The sequence below is a fragment of the Takifugu flavidus genome, chromosome 7, assembly GCF_003711565.1.
Source record: "Takifugu flavidus isolate HTHZ2018 chromosome 7, ASM371156v2, whole genome shotgun sequence".
Taxonomy (NCBI): Eukaryota; Metazoa; Chordata; class Actinopteri; order Tetraodontiformes; family Tetraodontidae; genus Takifugu; species Takifugu flavidus.
The window spans coordinates 4830035-4847309 of NC_079526.1; the positions used below are offsets into that span (position 1 = coordinate 4830035).

The 17275-nt window shown below is 45.3% G+C and overlaps 1 protein-coding gene across 4 annotated transcripts in view; it reads right to left on the reverse strand.

Annotated features, from left to right (window-relative positions):
- Window positions 1-16784, reverse strand: part of dab1a (DAB adaptor protein 1a) — a 132541-nt gene extending 115757 nt beyond the window's left edge. For all 4 annotated transcript variants that reach the window (XM_057039063.1, XM_057039061.1, XM_057039062.1 and 1 more), the window contains exon 1: window positions 16413-16784. The gene's annotated coding sequence lies outside the window, so the exon portion shown is untranslated. The remainder of the gene's footprint in view (window positions 1-16412) is intronic.
- Window positions 16785-17275: the final 491 nt, after the last annotated feature.

The window sequence follows — 17275 nt, forward strand, 5'->3', positions numbered from 1 at the left end:
GGCGGGGAAGGTGGATGGGTGGGGGCTCCGCTAAGTAGGAGGGCGAGTAAAGCTTCTATCCATTTACACAGCATCTGAGGAATAAAAGCACATTTCACTGAGCAGATGGAGGAAGGACAACCTGACCGACACCTCATCCCTTCTGAGGCACCCTGCTGAATCATCCCACCCTTAAGAAAAGCATCAATGCCTGTTTAAAATGCACATGATTAAACATCCGCAAACAAACAACCATCATTTACGGAGCACTTAAACGCAGCAGAGGAGACCAAGCTTCAGATGATGCGGCCCTGTATTTGGATTTTCAGAGACCAGGTCATCTTGTGACGCTTATTTCTTGTATTTTCATACAATTTATAATCAATTTCATCACACGTAAGAGTTGTTTTTCATCGCACCTTTAGTCCTCCAGACACGGTGGCGGCTACATCTACGTTTTATGTATCTGGGTGCTTGTTTATCAGGCCTGTATCTGGATGTACTCCACAACCTGATCATATCCAGACAGCAGTGTATTTTTCCTCAAAATGATGCTGTCGTTGGCTGCTCTCTTTCCATTAAGGCTGTGAATATTAATAGGCATCCTAGCTGGAACGCTGACAAGGAGAGGCCAATGCAATCGGCTAATGATACAGAGTTTGCTGCTTTCACAGAGTGACTGTGAAGGTGGAGCACCAGGGAGGAGTAAATGCCTGTTGGCTGGTGTTCAATTTCACTCATCATATGTAATCTCTCTCTCCATCTCTCTCACTCACTCACACACACACACACACCACACACACACACACACACACACACAGTTTAATTGGACAGCACAACACCGAGCTAGGTGCCCACAATTGGGTCATAAATATGGAAATAATGTACAAGCATGCTGGCAAAGTTTGCACCAAAGGAAAATTGTCAAGAGTACAACTTTCTGTTTGCAGGAGAATCTATGTGCCATCCATGGGAGATGGAAAACGTACTTATCTGTTTCCTGTAATGCGTTATCGCTCTTCATTGTGTCGACGTACACGAACCTTTATGACGTTGTCTTTAGCTTTAATGCTTACAGCAGATCTGAGTGTATCTGAGGAGCAATGTCACTCAATCTGGCTGTTAGATGTATTGTGTGTGCACGCAGAGTACGTGCACAGGTAATAGTCCTTGAGGTGTTACAGTGCGGGTATTGTGCATGCTCATACTGCCATGATTATACTTGTGATATGTGATGCGACCATGTCACCACAAAAGCAGGTTATACTGAGACTAGAAACTGTTCTGGGAACTTCATTAACATTATTCTGAAGAAAAACAAAGGTTTTTTTGTTCTCTCTCTCTCCATCCCAGCATTTTCCATAACTATTTATTACATTTTTAACCTTGATTTTTCCCTCTAGTTCTGTTTATTTTAATCACTGTTGAGGCTTGCCTGGAAAACAAAGATGCTTTTGATGTTCCTCATCTTGAGGGTGGTGGATTTTTAAAAAAAAAAAAAAAGAAGACGTGTTCAGAGCAAACGTGAGGTAAGAATTCATTTATTTATTCATTTTGCACCCCCGCAGCCATCGTTCAAATTCAGTTCCAAGCTATTAAGTAACGGTTTACCTACATTTATTTATTTGAATCCAATCCATCTTTATGTCATTGATAATTGATGATTTATTACACAGAAAATTAATAAGGACATATTCTCTTCCAGATAAACCTATAGGGAAAAATCAGCCAGCAGTGTAACTCAAGGCTGAGAAGATGCTATAACCTTGACTAATATTTCAAGGTCAAGGTGAAACTCTATTGTGTTCCGTGTGTAAATCAAACGTACTTTGCTGATTGTTTTGTTATTCTCGATCACGCTACAGATCCGCCTCAGCTGGGAGGAAAAGCTCTTTGGAAATGGGAAATCCATACAAAGGAAGAAGGAAAAGTGGGGATGTTATTCAAACATACCGAAGGAGTGGCTTCAACCAGCCGCAGCAGAAATCGTAAAAAGGAAATTTTCTTTCAACCACTTTGTCGGAGAGCAGCGGTAAAATCTTCATTTTCTTTAAAGGTGACGACGATTATGACGAGAAAGCCAGCTATGCTGCGAAAAGGATCGATAAATATGCTCACCATTATATCAATACCACATAAATCCTCCCACTTTAGTGGATACTCCAGTGAACGTGCGTTTTCTCAAATGGGTATTGGGAAAACTAGCATCTTTGCTAATGACAACAGGTATGACTCTAAAATATCGCAACAAGCCCACACACGTGTTCACACACTCTTGCTGTCGCATACAGTACAGTTTTCAGTTTGAGCCCCAGTGCACACAAACCATGGAAGGTCTTCTGGTAGTAGGGGAAGGTGCCAGAACACCTTCAGAGCACTGCTGAGGTACCCTTGAGCAAGGTTTCAAACCCACAAATGGTCATATAGGACCCTGCGATGAACTGGCCACTGATCCAGGGGAGGACCCTGCTTGATGGATGGATGGATGGATGGATGGATGGATGGATGGATGGATGGATGGATGGATGGATGGATGGATGGATGGATGGATGGATGGATGGATGGATGGATGGATGGATGGATGGATGGATGGATGGATGGATGGATGGATGGAATCTCCATAAAACACACTTCCCTACCAGTTTTCTTCCATCCTGCCACCACAAGCAGGAGAGAGAAGTTAAGAAGAGGGGGGGAATTCAGGATGAGGTGAGCTTTAGGTTGAAATGAGTGTGAGAAAGAGGGTATGAAGGATGAAGAGATGGTGGGAAGTCTAAAAGGAAGGATACAAAAGAGTTTACGCATTCCACTGGGTCTCATTAATTTAGACTAATCAGATAATATAGTGCTGAAGAAACACTTGTACCATATCCTTTATGCTGAAGTGTGTGTGTGTGTGTGTGTGTGTGTGTGTGTGTGTGTGTGTGTGTGTGGTGGTGTGTGTGTGTGTGTGTCAGTGACGAACTTCCCCTGAGCTACCAAAAACCTTGCAGGGGTATTTCCACAGCTTCCTGTGCTTTCAGTTGCCGGATGGAGGCCTGAGTTCATTTCTAACCAAGAGGCTTTTCCTATTGAGACAAAGTGAATCATGGTTGTTCTGTGTGTTTTGCCTGTGGATTGAACAAGACCGTCTGAATGACCCTTTGTTTGAACACGGCCCTTTCGCTCTTCACATCATCCGTCAAACGCAGCCTGTCCCCTTCCTGACCCCGAAGGCGTCAACATCCGAGAGCGACACGGGCAGAAAAGGGAGGAGGAAAAGATGGACAGGAGATCATCTAATGGAAGACAGAGGGAGAGAGAGGGAGACAAAACGGACCAGACTTCGTCCTCACACTGGTCCTTTCAGATTCCGGTTTCCAGGGTTGGATCCTTCAAAGAGCGCAGCTAACATTCCTGATGTGGCCATGTTCCACCACAGAAGACCTGCACCACTAATACCTTTTCAACTGGAACAAGCCTGCTTCAACAAAAGCAGTCAAACACACACCAACACACACACACACACACACCACACACACACACACACAGGCAACTGTAGCTGTAGCCTTTTATGGTGGAATGCTTGGCTCTATTTGTAGGGAGTAAGTCCCCTGCTGAGACAGACTTAGAATAAACCAATCCAGCCAGAGCAGGGGGACGCAGTATTTTTCATAGTAGATGAAACATTTATACTAATACCAGTTCGTTGAGAGGGCACATTTGGTAGATTGAAGGCTCTTTGCAAATGAGCCGAGCAAAAAAAAAAAAAAAAAACAAACAACAGAAAAAAAAACATGAAGGAAGTCAAGATGAATGGGGGTGGGTCTTTTAGTGAGCAAGCAGCAGACTGATTCATTAAAACCACTGGGGGATAACCCTTTCATTCTAGGCCAACACTTAGCCTGGTGAACACACACTATTGCCAAGGGACACACACATGAGATGCATGATTGAAATTCTGCACGTCTGCAAAAATTCTGATAAGCGAAAAAAAAATGCAGACATGCACACAAATTGGAAATAACAATATGACGAATTTATATCAAAAAATAAGGGGGGAAAAAATGGTTACCAAGTCATCGAAAGGACGTGGAAACATTCTCTAAACACGTGAAACACCTCTGTGATTAAAACCTACAACCCCGGTGCAGGTTAAGAGGGCATGAAATGGTTGAAAGATGACCCAATTAATAATAACACCCACACATGTGCAGTAAAATGTATGTTTAGCAGGCATGTAAGTGCTCAGAGCAGACCTTATTAATTCAGCTCATTTAGTCCCAGTCCAGCCATTAAAATAAGTCTGCCCCACAGCTCACGGTGCATCAGCACCACTCAACCCCCACTGCTTTGTCTATATTTGAGTCCCACACACACCCAGAGCATATCCACCATTTCTTTATGCAGTGATTATTTACAGGGCGTCTTTCTGTGCATTTCTAAATGTAAGGTCAGGGGGCACAGACGGGCTTTTGCATTATTGTTGTGCAGAAATAAATCAGGAGGTGCCCTCAGGCGACACAATAGAGCCGCAGCCTAAAGTCACCAAACGCTGATTAATACACAACACACACTCGACCACCACACACACCTGCAGCCACAGCTCGTTTAAGAGGGGAGGTCTGTGAACAAAACCACGTAAAGGGAAACCACTGGCCCACGTGCACGAGGGGAAAAGGGTGTTTCTGCATGGGTGTCGCTTCAGTGAGTCAAACCAAAAACCTAAGACAGGAGATGGGGGCGTGGGGGGTGGGGGGTTAGGATTAGAAGAGTGCTCATCCCCCCTTTCTGGTCTTTCATTAACAAACCTCTGAGGTGTTTTTTAAAGGCTGTTGAAAATAAGCCGATTTCACCGCTCAAGAGGGCTCAACAGTGACACTTTACCAGGACTTGGTAACACACACACACACACACACACACACACACACACACACACACACACACACACACACAGAGAACGGGATAAAAGAGAGATTTCCCTGTCAGTTATGATGCATTAAGATGAATCTGAATACAGAACCATTGACTGTCCATATAAAAATGTCAGAGGGGGGTTAAGAAAGATTCTGATGCGGTTGAATAAATGTCAATTCAATTAATGTGAAGTGAGGCAGGAGCGTGCCCTCCTAATCTATAGCTATCCATGAGCTTGAGTCAGATGGTAAACTGGGAACAGATGGATTAATACTGCATGTGGAGGGGCGATAAAAACAGGAGCAGAGCCTTGAGACCCCGATCGCCGCACAGATAAACTAATAGCAAAGACAAGAAGTCATCGGAGAAGTCATAGATGTCTCCATCAGATCTGCCCCCTCCATCCACTGAGAAAGATGGTGATGATGATGAGGAGGAGGAGGAGGAGGAAACAGAGTAAGGCTTGAAGTGAGGGTATGGTTGGAGAGAAAAGAGACGCCTCAAGATGCTCAATGTGTGCAGCAGCGCTCAGCCTGGGTAAATAAAACAGTCATAAATAAAAAGAGAAGGATGAACTAAAGTCCGACAGGCTAACAGGTCAGAATCACACCCTGACCTCAGCTTTTCTGTAAAATGGAAGAGACTTTGTCCTGTAGCGTAACAGATATGGATTTGTTTACTTGGGTTTTGTTTCCTTGTGAGTGCACAAAAGACAGCAGTTGATTTTATTTCTTATGGTTCGTCCTCAGAGGTTTGACCAGTGGTAGCGTCGAACAAAATAACAGGAGCAAATCTGGAGCCTGGAGGCCGTTGGGTGACCTTGCCTGACCTTGCCTAACCCCCTCATCTGAACATCACTACATCTGCTTACTGCTCATATATTCTGTGAGTTTATTAAGAAAGAAAATGTCACAACTACAAAATAGGTGTGTTTTATGAACTCTTTGCTAATATTAACTGCCGACATCAATGCAAACTTTACCAGGCTGCATAACAAAAGAGGACAGATGACAAATACACACACACTGATGGCAGCTCACCACTCAGGCTCAGGATAGCTCCACAGGAACACCGTGGCTGATAATGCCAGCACTCACTGGGTCTTTAGTAATCAAACACAATTATCCTTGTCACAGTGTATTCAAACACATTGATTATCGCATTTCCATGAACACACACACACACACACACACACACACACACACTCAGGCAGCTTACATTGGACTCCTTTTGATTTCCTTGCGGCAATGGTTATTTATACAGTAAATCCCCCCCCATTCTCCCAAAATTCCAGTATGTTCCACTCCAACTGGCATTCACAGTATTTAGTACATTCTGCAGTCGGTCTGAAGTGTGGAAACGTGCACAATACCTGTGCAAATGTCATCAGCATCAACTCAGAAGCTCCATCATCTCAAGCAGGAGAGGCAAGCTGTGCAGGGTTTAGTGCTGCAGATAAAGCTGGCAGCACATTTCATTGGAGAAAGAAAGGCGGGGGGGTGGGGGTTGAATTAGATTAGATTACATTTATTACACTCTCCCCATCGGCGTCTCGCCCAGAGTGCATCTCGGACCAGGTGACATTTTGACAGCCTTAGCCTGGGGCTTGTTGTGCTACAGTTTGCCACAGCTTTGTGACCACACAGATGACATCTATAATTGTGCTGCGTGAGCCAGTTACTGTTGCTCGAGTTTGTCAAGAGGCATGAAAGACACTTCGGAAGATGAGAGTCTGCCTGAAGAGCCACTGTCTGGTATTATAGCTGGAGGTGACAGGACTATTAAAATGCACACAGTCAGCAAGTGTGTGTGTGTGTGTTGTGTGTGTGTGTGTGGTGTGTGTGTGTGTGTGTGTGTGTGTGTGTGTGTGTGTGTGTGTGTTTGAGAGTGTGATTCCATGGAGCCCCCTCTTCTTGTAATAGATTTTAAATACTGCCATTCTCCGTGTCCTCCGTCCACGACGCCCTGTTGCAGAGCACACACTGTATAGGTCCCCATGTTTGCAGAGGGGGGACTCAGTTTGGGATTTGAGGCACTGAGACGCCCAATGAGCACCATCAGGTGAGAGGCAAGTCTAGGAGAGGCTTGGAAGTCATGCTGAGGGTCCCCGTTTGGCTGGGGGCAGGCCCTGGTTATCAAGGTGGGGCGAGTCTTTGACTGTATGACTGTTTAAGTCCCGTGAGAACAGAGAGTTGGAGGAGGAGTGTGAAGATGGGCGATACAAAGCGTCACCATTGTTGTGAATGTAAACAAATGTGGCCAGACAGAGATGTAATGATGGAGAGAGGAAGAGAGGCAGATAGAAAGGGGGGGCACGTCCTTGCTGTAGGCAACATTTCCCTACAAAGGATCTCTGTAGGGTTCCTGTCCAGCACAAATCAACACTCCAAGGCTACTCAGAAACACACACTGTGCATCAGCATGTGCACACACGCACACAAAATAAGCGCACGTGTGTAAAACCCATAAAAAAGAACCCAGGACAATATCCTCAGCCCTGCTCTCATTTTAGATGATGAAAGAAGAATCCATCATGCAATAATCACATTATTACCAGTATGTGAGCGTCGGCAACGTTAGCAGCACACTTTTAATTGCTTTATTTTATTATTCATTTTATTGACTTTCATGGTTAAAAAAATGTAGAAAATGTGGAATAACAGGCCAACTTCAATATCTTTGAGCCTGGGGATGAAAAAAGTGATACCCCTCAATTATTGTGCTGCAAAGCCTTCACAGCATCACATGCAAACATAAACGAGATACACACAGTTAAGAATAGAAACACACACCTTGGCACACAGGCACCCCCCCCCCCCCCCCCCCCCCCCCCCCCAGCCCAGCCCAGCCCAACAGAACTGGGTCAATCCACCAACTATTCTGCTGGGGGAGGGGAGGAGGTGCAGTTTTGCTGGAAAGGAAACAACAGAAATTGTTGCAGGAAGGAAGGAAGGACGGAAGGAAGGACGGAAGGAGGAAGGAAGGAAGGAAGGAAGGAAGGAAGGAAGGAAGGAAGGAAGGAAGGAAGGAGGAAGGAAGGAAGGAAGGATGGATGGATGGATGGATGGATGGATGGATGGATGGATGGATGGATGGATGGGGTATTGCATGAGAGCGGTGAGAAGGGAGAGGGCAGAGAGGAGAAGGAGAGAAGGGAAGGAAGAAGGATGCTGTGCAGAGGACAGAGGTTTCATTAGTGAGATTGATTAAATGAATGGAGAAGCTAACGGCCTCTCTGCTCTTTAGCTAAATGCCATCTCTGGGCCTATCAACACCAACTACAACAACAACACATAAATTAGAAAGCGGGAGAGAGAGAGAGAGACAGAGAGCGAGAGGGGGGGGGGGCGAACAGGAAGAAAGCATTATCATCATCTCAGATACACACTGCAGCGGGATCGCCAGCACCAGCAGCTGTGAGGCCATATTTGCTGTCTCCGCGAGAGAGGACTCCTGATTCCATATTCTTTCTCCCTCTCCCTCTCTCTCTGTCACACATACACACACACACACACACTCATACACACACACACAAAATCACTAATGACATTCACCCATCCTGAGGGCTTCCTTCTAAAATATTGTCTTTTACAAGAAAACTTAACAAGTGTGAAATTAGTAAGGTAATACCAAATAATTCTCTCTCTCTCACACACACGCACACACACACAGAGTAACCAAACGTGAGACAGTGTGTAGCTCATATTGGGGTAGGAGCCCTAATTGAAAAAGTCTCTTCCCTCCAGGAGTTTGCAGCCGAGGAGCGACGGAGCACAATGAGGTAATTAAAAAGGACGGTGTGATGTGAAGGGATTTATCTCAGGATTGTCACAGACTGACTGATACGACTACATACACACATCATATTTTCCGCCCCATTAACCTTACGAGAAAAGACGCTGGGCACCGAGTCGCTATGGAGACTTCCACCATAGCCAGAGCTTTGTTAACAGTACATCAGCAGCCCTGAGACGTTCTGCTTTCAACAAATCAAATTTAAGGTTAAAAACTGTAATTGTGACTTTTCCTGCTGCGTTCTGAAAAACAAGGCAGGTGGAACACCCGTGCAGTCGTACAACCTAATTCAAAGGCTTTATTTTCTCCTATCATGCTGTGATTCTTTCTCCATTGTTGTGGACCCGCTGCTGTCTGACCCACTCCTTGACTGGTCCCTGCTGCAGCTGTCTGGTGATGCAAGTGTTCCACTCTTCCTGCAACAGTTCCAAACCTCTTCAAACACAGCACCGTCATCGTTAATCCTCCTCTGGTGACTTTAGTTTGTCTTTACCAGCTTTTTATCTTGCCTAAGAGGAGCGATTTACCCATGTCTTTGTTGTGTTATATGAGAACTCTGTCCATGAGGGGTGCTACCATCCGGCAGTCTGTCTGCATGGTAAATATCGGGCAATCTATGTCGCCCTTCCAGTTTTGCTCATATCAGTTCCTCTGAATGTGACTTCCTGTGGTTTACCACTGTGCACCCTGCCCTACAAAACGGTCTTTTTTCGTTTTTCTCCATTGACTTCTTATTTAAACTTTTTCTTCAGTTGTGTGCCGGGTGTCTGCTAATTTAAAACACTGAACGAATACAATGACTCAGAACCCACTGAGCAAAAAAAACAGCAGCATAATATTTTATTTATGATTATACGTATATAAAAAACAGGATTGCCACACGTCATTGCGATGAGTTAATGTCTCACCTGCTTTGGAAGTTGGAACATTGGGAAGTTGATAAGTTTGTTGGGACTGTTGTGTAAAAAGATCTCTAATTGTTTTAAACTTAGTCGCTCGCCATTACACTGTTTGGATGATTGTAACAGACAGATTGTGAAGCAAACTTGGGAATCGCTAGAACACTTCCACCATTTCCTCTCACCCTCGAGCCGTGGGCAGCCAGCTCCGTGTGACGCGCTTGTGTTGTGTCTGCGCTCAGCAACGACGGTGTAGCTGACACACTTCTCGTCCAATAAATGCATGCGTGCACACCGGCTGCGGATCCGTGGCGCTCCAACTCCGCCAACTTCTGTTTGTCCAGTGCAGCGCCGTGCAATTGTCTATCAATTCTCCATTTTGTGGAAGTAACTGAATTACGGCTAACAGAGGCACACAAATCCAAATAAAAACAAAGTGTATCCTTCAGGTCCTCTATATCTGCCGTCTTTTGTGGCTCGTTTGTACAAATGTTGTAATATCAATAGTAATATTCAACAAGGGGAATATCGGTGATACCATAGTGGAGCAGCTCTACCAGAAAGCACCGTTCAGTTACAATCCTGGACTTCTGCTGTGCAGCAGAGGCTGTCAGAGTTTGTGAGACTGACTGTTGTTAAAAGTTTGTTGGGTAAAGTTTGTTGTTGGTTTGTTGTTGTTTGGTGGGCTGACTCTTATTGTGCTCTGTTTCCATACATGTAGGTGGCAAAAGTCCAAAACTCAATCCCCAACTTTTGAGAAGTTGTAAAGTTTTACTCCTGAATAAAACATGTAATTCTTCCCAGTACTGTAGATGGGACATTGAATCCTCCCAAGTCTGGAGCATTCCTGACCACTAACAAGTCATCAGACGACAATCGTCAGTGTTGCTGTTCTGGCCCTCTCACCATTTTCTCTCAAATATGCATTTACAAAAATAGTCTGTTGCATAAGGCAATAAATGCCAGAGACTTTCTGAATATCATTGTCTCTTGGTAATAAACCAAAAGAAAGAAAGAAAGAAAAGCACGTTTTAAACAATTGTGAATCTTCTGGGTGGAATGTAAGAAAGAAATTAGAATAATTGAGACCAAAACATGTTTGGGGTCAATTTGTCAAAGCCATCTTCTCCTTCCCTCTTCTCCTCTGCTCACTTAGTCAGGATGGAGCGCAGTATCTATTAATCCTGGAATGAGATGCACATGAGATTAAAAACCCCTCCCAGAGGAGGGGACTGCCTGAGGAAGGCTATCTGATGTCAGCGTTCAACAGAGAACCACCCCTCAGGAAGAAAAGGGGGAAGAAAGTGAGGGAGCAGATGCGGCTGAGCGAGAGGTGGAAAGTGTAGAACTGTTGAGGAAAAGGATTGAGCATTGATTGCAGCAGTAGAAAAATGTTTTGATTTATCTTGGACACAGGACGGGACCTTCGCTATCACTGCACGGCAGAAAAATTCAGTCCAAGTAAAATAATATCCTCAATCTGTCCTCTGTACAGCCAAAGATAGGAGGCAGGGAGGGCGCGAGAGAGAGAATGAGAGCGCGATGGAAATTGGGAGCAGGGGGAGTCAAGGAGAGGATGATGCAGCCGCGCCTGTTGACAAGAGAAAAATACATCTTTTACTGAGAAATAAAGCTTTGCCTCGCTCACTACTGAATTTCCTCTGACACGGCAACTCATCCAGGGTTGGCTCATGCACACCATAGGGAGGGGGTGGAGGGGGTGGAGGGGATGGAGGGGGTGGAGTGGGTGGAGGGGAGGAGAGTGTGAATGGAAGAGGCTTAAAAAACCAAACTGTGAAACTGCAATCGTATGCATTCAGCAGTAAAAGACCGGATACACATTTATTGCAATGGAGCACATTCATAGTGTGTGTGTGTGTGTGTGTGTGTGTGTGTGTGTGTGTGTGTGTGTGTGTGTGTGTGTGTGTGTGTTTCCTCTCAAATCCCAGCGAATCAGCGGCAGCACTATTCAATCAGATTTAACAAGATCGGCCGTGGTATCGAACAACTGAACCATGTTGAAATGTCAAAAATATTGTCGCTGAAATGGCACCCGCCATATTTGAAAACTTAACCAAGTCACGGGGACGGTTAGTTTGCTCCAACAAGAACAATAAAGATAACGTTGTTTCAGCTAAAGAAAGACATAACATTAGTCTACAGAAACACCTGCCAAGAAAAAGATTATCCCATCACCCCCTGAAAAGGGCTTACAATTAATTACACATATTATAATAAATGCCCCCTTGTATGTCACTGCTGTCACTGAAATATAGTAGCTACAACATTCTGAACACTGGTTCTATGGTGCTCATTAATAAAAGCCCACTTAAGCTGTTAAGTAAGATTGTGGGTAGTATAGATAGTGGGCGGTTTTATCGTAAGATTAGTAAATGTGTGTGTGTGTGTGTGTGTGTGTGTGTGTGTGTGTGTGTGTGTGTGTGTGTGTGTGTGTGTGTGTGTGTGTGTGTGTGTACAGGGACAAGGTGTGATCCACCTGTGGGTGGTCTCATACCTGCTAAATTCGGAGAGTTGGTCCAGAACTGGGAGAGCCGCATCTACACAACCAGATTCCAGCCATGGGTGTCCCATGAGGGACCGGGAGAAGAAAGAGACACCCCCATCTACAGTTCTGCTGCTGAACAGCAGGGGGTCCGGAGGTGTGCCATTATAAGTCAATTTTTAAGCGTTGATCGACACTAAAATCAGCATGAAGAGTTGTTGTCAGTTTTTTTAAAGGGGAACGCTGGGGACACGCAGAGCTCCTTAGAGAGAGGCAGAGATAAGAGTCAAGTGCTGCTCCTTTGGAGGTTCTGCCTCTGTTGACATCACTCTTCTGAATGCAGAGACGTGCTGTGGGTGGGGTGGGAGAGACCTTTGATGCAGCCGGTGGATCCTGCAGTGGTGGCAAAGCACGTTCAGTTTGCCTGCTTTTGTTCGCAGAGAAGGTTTGTATTGTAGTGGGTGATCTCCCTGAGCCCTTCCTACACAGATGCTGAATGAAAGACAGCCCACTAGAGCCTTTAACCCCCCCACACACACACCACCACCACCACTTTCCTACAGCTGAAATTCAGTGGTCTCGTGTTGTTTCTGGTTCTCAGCTGTGAACCGGTGTTTCCATTTCCGTGTCCTCACGCTGGTGCGTGATGGAACGCGTCCTCAGAGAAGGTAAATCATCTTGATTTGACATGACAGGCCCTGTTGAATACAGTGTAACACTGATCCATAATAATCTGCCTTCTGGTCAGGCATTCAATGAAATATAATTCAGCAGTTTATAAATGACATTATCCCTGTTAAACCTGTCACAGGCGATAAGTGAGAAGTCCACAAATATGCATCAGCACAATCAAACACCCCCAAGGGCGTGCGCTTGATAAAAAAAAAAGGATTTGGGCTCAGGAGAGCAGTGCTGCAGCACCACCATCCCATCATTAACCAGCCAGTGTTACAATTAGCATCCTCCTCCGTTTGATTTGCTGGAAGGTTCCACGGGGTTGAAACCTGCCAGCTGGAGACCTGCTGAGGCTCTGATGAAGGTCGGTGTCTTTGGTAAACAATAGCAGACGTTCATCCAGACTATTGGAGAACGAACAGACAACTGAGTGGAATAGATCACGTCGCCGTGTGCTTTGACTATGCAGCTACAGCGGCGCACCGGGCTCTGTCAATTCCAACAATAATGATTGCTAATGATTTCAGACGTTGCAGACCCTTCCTCTTTTAATAGTGATTTAAAACAGAAAAAAAGCCTCTTATGTCTCTCCGTGCGTCCCAGCCCTGGTTAGATAAGCTGCACTCAGACACCTGCCGCTCATTAACCGCAACAGAAAATGGTGACTGCTTCATTTAGAAAATGACGACGTGAAATAAAAATGGACAGAGGGGGAAACACCTCGGGGAAGAGGGCAGAAGAGCAGATGTCTGGTTTCCAAAGTGCTTTTACAGCGATGGCAGGAGATCCGCCACAACTGTCATGTTGGGACAAAGACACCTGTCAAGTACAAAACAATAAAACTCCAAAATCGACGATTACACGCATGCTCCCTCTGATGCGTCGATTAACAAACAGTTGATGAGCAAACCCCTTAAAGGAAGCAGAATGAGGCAGCCTGCTTCAGTTTATAACAATGCAAAACACAGATGCTCTCAAACCGCTTTGAATTGTTATTTCTGAATCATTTTCCTTTATCAGTCCTGTTGTGATGCATGTTATTGTGAAGAGAACGGCGCTGGTACAATTCAAACCAATAGTTCTACACAATTTATATAACCACATACACCCATAATAAAATCTGAATCCAAACACTGTGCCCTCCCCCATCTCAACACTTTCATTCAGAACTCCCGACATGCGACAGAGGAAGTGAGGAGCGCCGTCCTGTCCAGGCAGTAGTGTGAGAGACAACGATTGTGTTGAGTAAATGCGATTACCTGGGGGTCACTCTCCAGAGGCAAACGCCACGGAGTTATTGCACTCTCAGAATTCCCAAACTAATATCCCATCCTGCCACTCACTTAAATCAGGCTCCTTAACAAGTGATATGATGCTGCCGCACGAGCTGTGTGAGGGAAGCGCGTGAACACACCCACACGGGCGCTGCACGCTTCAGCCGCCCAGGCTTGAGCCCAGCCGTCAGCGTCGGGCGGCGGCCTGGGGGGAAGCGAATCATTCGCTTCATCTGACGTGGAGAGGAAGCCTATTGGCCAAATTAGATTCCTCTGTTTCCTGGTGCAGTTAAGCATCAGCGCTGCAATGTGACTCGCGGTGACCTTGGCCTATCACAGGGCCGGTTTGGGAGGCTTTTAATCAGACCTGGAGGACACGGGGTGTATTATGGCATTACTCAGCCTTTATCTAGCAGGGCACAGAATTGGCTTTCTCTGTGCGTCCGTCACCTGTTCACTTCGTTCTCTCTCGGCGTGTCCTTTACCACATTTAGGTAACACAATCCCAACGTCTGACCTTTGTTTATCCGATCCAACTGTGGCCGTAACATCTCCCGGTGATCCAAAACAGCCCAATATGACCCGTTTTTTTGCTAACCTGATGCATTTTTGTACTCGACAGAGACGAGAGCTCGACAGGTAATCCAGCGTGACCGCATTTCAAACATTGACTGAACCCTGCAAACACTGACCCTCATTCCAGAGCTCCTGCAATCAGTTGTGAGGGATGAGATGGAGCTGAGATGGAGATAAATGAGCTTTCATTACGACCATGATTGTACCCAGCAGCACGGGAGGAAGCAATGCTCTCTGTCCATCATTTAACATATCCAAGGGTTCTTAACACACAAAGGACACCAAAGGACATAGTAGATCCTGCAGATAAACACTAAACATGCATTTATGAAGCCTGCAATTACATTAACATTTGCAGTATAGAACATGTACATTTATATTGCTTCTTTATAGGCATGCTCACCTGTTTAAACCCATATTTATATGCTGAAAATAAGAAACAGTATGTAATGTATTTAATGGAATTCTCTTTCAGGATATATTAAGGAAAAAGCAGGCTTTCACTCCCACAGGGGGAAACATTTATCCATAAGGTTCTACACAGACATGTCGCATTTAAAATGAGTAGGACACAACCCTGATGTTTTTAGGTACGTTTGAGCCATTCGATTATCAAACTAGATTTATGTTCCAAGATATAAAAAGCTGGTCTCACTGTTAGCAGACAGAGTAGGGAGAATGTAATTGGATTTTCCCCCTCTTGGTTTAACAGATGACGTTCTGCTGTGCAGAGGATTGAAAGTTATGAGATCTACGCAGTACCTGTATACCCATTCAGGGCTACTTGTTGTACACAGAAAATGCAGTATGGCAAACAGTGTAATATTAAAACTGCCACTATGATACAGTAGACCTTTGTTATTTTCAAACAAACTAATATTGCAGCTCATATCCACTCAATTATGGTGCCAATATTCAAAGTCAATATTCAGCCCGGCGGCCATACGAGCAGAATTTCAACGACTTCAGACCTGAGCAGCTTCCAAATGTGGGTGTCATGAATATGTGCGTGCCTGTTGCTGAGTCATGAATGATGCAGAATGGATCTGAGGCTGATGAACAGGGAGTTGCATCGTGACGTGATGGCAAAAGGAAAATCGAGTGGCAGAGAAAGATGAGCCTGAATGAACCCCTGACTCGCTCCTGCTCTTCCATCTGTGTGTGTGTGTGTGTGTGTGTGTGTGTGTGTGTGTGTGTGTGTGTGGTGTGTGTGTGTGTGTGTGTGTGTGTGTGTGTGTGTGTGTGTGTGTGTGTGAACATGTACTCATCTATAACACAGAACAAAGAGGTCTGATACGGCTTATTTACTTTCTAGAAGAAAATGGCCCTTAAGTGGACTGTTTCAGCAAAGTGCATCAACATATTTTAGTATAAAGATGCCACCAACTGGGACCAACCAAGGGCCTTATAAACCAGGCATACGCACTAATGCAGTGATTAATATCTTCATATATTGCATGACAGAAAGCAGTGAAAGCGCACGTCTCTCTTAAAGCCTGACGCAGTCCACAGCTCAAAGCAACACACATAAGTGGTAAAATGGACACGAGATGTCTGTGACGCCCACAACAAGCTACCTGGCCCCACATGCATCTACTGCCTGTCTCCTCTTATGTCATCTTCCATATTCTTCGTACGGTCGCCTCTCTTCACGTGCACGTGTCTCATCTTCTACATTCAAAGTAGTTACAACATGTATCTGTCTGTCTGTGCATAAGGTAAATTTCCTACAGCGGCATGCACAGCCATCAATCCAGCCCACAGCAGATGCTTCCACACTCTTACTTCCACGTCCCTTTAAGTGCCGACACACACCTGATGGATCCTGTTCTCTTCCCTCTTCCAGATTTCCTCCGCCTCGCTGATGACTGCCAGCCCACTGCTGTGCCTCCTCCAGTCTTCCTCTTCCTCTCTTTTTACTCTGTCTCTCTCTTTGCCATTCTGTGATTCAGTCAGAAAAACAGAGAGAATTCTTGCGGGGGACGGGAAATCCTCAGCTTCAGATGGAGAGGCGCACAGACAGGAGCTCAACTGCAGATGAAGCACACCGGAGCTCCTGGCTGAATGACCTGTGGAAGAGTTGCAGGGAGGCTAATGTAGCGAGGCTAGTCAGCAGCACAACAGCCCACAGACAGACAGAGCTCAGAGTTACCAGCTCACAGCTCACCGCAGCAAAGCTCAGAGTCAGCAACCTACCCCCCACCCACACGCCCACATCTCTTCTGCTCTTGTTCTGCCTTCACACCCTCCTCTCCTCACTCACAGTTACCGCATTCCACCTAATAGCAGAATCCTCCCATCTGCTCCGTTCTGTTGGGAAGATTTCTGTTGGAAATCTATTACCATTAACTGGTGTGGCTCAATAAACACCAAGTGTTGCATTAAAATAAGTCCCTGAAATGCACTTTTCTTTTGGCATCGCCGCAGAACTGGTGTTTCTACATGTTTTAACCAGAACCAACCCAATACTACAGAATCGGGCTTGTATCAACAGGCTAGAAACATCAGTCAGCAGATCTGTTTTGGCTCCTGTTTGAGCTGCAATCACGAGCCACTGGGAACAAGAAGACATGTTCTTATCCTTCCTTCTACGACTTTTCCTTCCATCAGGTCCTTTGAGACTGGCCAGCATGATCTCATATAGCTTCATTTTACACCAATGATAAGTTTGAACAGAG